The sequence below is a fragment of the Wolffia australiana genome, chromosome 1, assembly GCF_029677425.1.
Source record: "Wolffia australiana isolate 7733 chromosome 1, ASM2967742v1".
NCBI lineage: Eukaryota > Viridiplantae > Streptophyta > Magnoliopsida > Alismatales > Araceae > Wolffia > Wolffia australiana.
Window position 1 is genome coordinate 20,414,458 of NC_135835.1, and position 3,127 is coordinate 20,417,584.

Genomic DNA, 3,127 nt, shown 5'->3' on the forward strand with positions numbered 1-3,127 from the left:
TATATCTAGGCACTAAAAGTCTCCAAATTGCATTATTTTTATCTATTTTGAGTCCTACTTTCATCAGCCTTCCATCCATAACTCAACATCTCATTATGACATCAGTTTCTTGCTCAATTCCTTTAATTTGATATGATGTCATTAATCCGGTGATGTTTAAAGTCTTGACTTGAAAAAATTATATTAATTTTACACCATCGTTGAAAATTCCCAAATTTATATGCTTTATCTATATAGTTTTTGACAATATAATTTTGATAAAATTATATTACAATTTTTACACTCAATTCATCTAAAGTTAATGGATTGGTCAAACTCAATGCTTTGAACTGTCTATTGATTATCTTATTATTTTAAAATCAAAAAAATTGTGGTAATTTTTTCATTATAATATTTTAAAATATAGTTATCAAAATAATGTTCCCTTAAAATTGATGCATTGAGTTGGCCAATGCACTCATATGGGTTGACTTGATCATTGATTGTTCAGCAGATCTTGATTCTGATTTTGATCTGTTTTTTGCTCAATTTGATTAGACTGCTTCTTAAATTTAGTTTTATAAATATTATCTGAACTATTACCTTCATTTATCTAATTCACCCTAGTTTGACCAAGTCAACCATTAAAAAAGGTAAATACTTGCTCTCTCTGGGTTCGACCCGTACTCATCAATATACTCGTGTATACACATTTGAGAGAGTTTGGAATTTTTATAATTACTTTTTTATGAATTGTGTACTTAAAGGACTCCACAATTTGTTCCCATTAGTGTCTTAGGTAAACAGACCACTTATACAACCATGACATAAATCGACCTAATGAATGTTTAGTATAATACCACAAAGGGAACCATTGAATATTTAGTATTCAGTGAACTCTTTATCCGAAGAGCAATAACCATTGGTCCTTATAGTCTCCACACTAATGGCCATAGTATCAGTCATACTTAATATACGAGGGATAAATAGTGTTATTCCGTAGGGATAACTTGATGTCTATATCTAGTATCGAACCAATGTAATTATTTAGAATACATGCTTGAAGACTAGTGATTGATGTATTATGATCTCATCATAATTTCGCTAAGTCATTGCATGTATTCTCGGATTTCATTATAAACATCACATGATAATGTTAATGAATAAATATTTATTTCAATGACCTTAAATAAATCATCGAAGTGTGATTGACTTGAAGCCCAAAAAATACACCTCGTGCCCTAAAAGATACAAAGGACAATGTCAACTCTCTTGATTTAGCTTGGTGTCATCAATGCATATGTATTATCCCTTATCCGCTTGATGATCTGTGCTGATTTAGAGTATGATAAGCTGTCAAACCCTAATTCTTCATCTTAGTTATTACTAATGCATTTGGCTTAAGACTTTATCATAAACCTACTTCTCTAATACTACATTACCTTGCTAAAATACTCTAATGGATTGTCTTCCTCGAGGTGTCTTCTCTTACACCAATGGAAAAAATCCCATCTTGACTACTCAATTATCTCTGTGAACTTCTTGCTACACTGAGCTACGTGGACAAAAATGAAATAAGGTTTGTTTTAAGTTAAAATGCATACAATTAAAGAGAACAAGAAATTATTTATAGAGGAAAGGGAATGTGGATAGGTTTTATAGGTTCCGATAATTATTTATGGTGTTTTTAATATTAAATTGAAGATACAAGTTAAGGTAAAAAAGGCCTAAATGAAATCACCTCAGATAAGTCAATGAAGAAGATCAATATCCATAATCTAAATGTAATTCCAAATAAGAATATATTCTAGATTTGGCCAAGAAAGGGTTTGAAGTACTGCATTGGCCCGATTGCATGATGTAGGGGAAAGGGGTGTTGATCCCCACCTCCTGATATCGACATGCTTCCCCAGCTCATGTCCTCTAAGGCTTCGTGAGTGCCACATTGAGTTCTTGACCCGTCAGGGAGTTGCAACAACTCCACTACATGTATTTAAATAGCCAAAAGGGACCTTCACATATTTTTTACAAATGAATATTACTACAAATGATAAAGAAAATTCATTTTAAAGGTCAATGAGGGGCTCTATAGGCCATTAATACCATGATCCATGACAAAAATGATTGTTAGGGTGGAGAAGGATGGCTTTACCCCTGTCTGTTCAATATTTCTAATGAGAGGTCAACAACTACAGTTAAGTCATAATTGTGGACCCTCCCTTAATCAATGCTTCCCACCTGTGTCAGCAATTGTCACCCTCATCAACAGTCACTGCCCTATTATCTCTGTTGCAGGTGTGGATCCTATTGTCCTCATTAAACACTGAAATAAAAAACTTGTGAAAACCAAATGAAATATTAGTAGTAGGTTTTTTACTCTCACTATCTGGTGTTATTAAAAAAAATTTGGACGGTCATGATTATATCTATGCATTTAGAAGTGTGCTTATGCAGTTACGTGAGTGTTGCGCTTCTAGGTTGTGGATGTGGGCTATCTCTACTTGATGCTCGTGGGTTGTTTCAACTGCTGGTCTGTCTCAAGTGCAGTTTCCCTTTCTCATGGTCTTCCATTCTGTTTTCTAAAATAAAATAACTATTTTGTCAACTCTAATTATCCTCTTCAATTAACATTTGATATTTATTACTCAAAATTTTATTAACATTTAATATATTACTCATTGAAATATATTCTCATTATCCTCTTCAATTAACCCCTGAAACATAATTTATTTTACATAATAATTACGTCAAAATTTTATTCCACATGATACAGTCATAATCTCAAAACAATATATGACTTCCTGATATTATCAACATTTGATATTTATTATATAACCTGAGTAAAATTCATAGTGGGGAATTAAAATATATTACAATGAGCCAATGAATGCATGGAGTATATCTATGGCAAACTAGTCTTAAAATGTGTATGATTGGATGTATATTTTTTGGCTGGTCAATGGACCAATAAAAGGGACGAGTTAAACCACAATAAATATAATTGTGAAGAATAAGGAAGAAAGACATTATGTGATGATAAACAATAATTCGGGTTAAAATATGATATTCTAAGGTGCTTATTTATGTAAAAGTATTCATAAATTGTTCATTAGAAAGGGGTAAGGGTCGAATTCAAAAAGAGGAGATA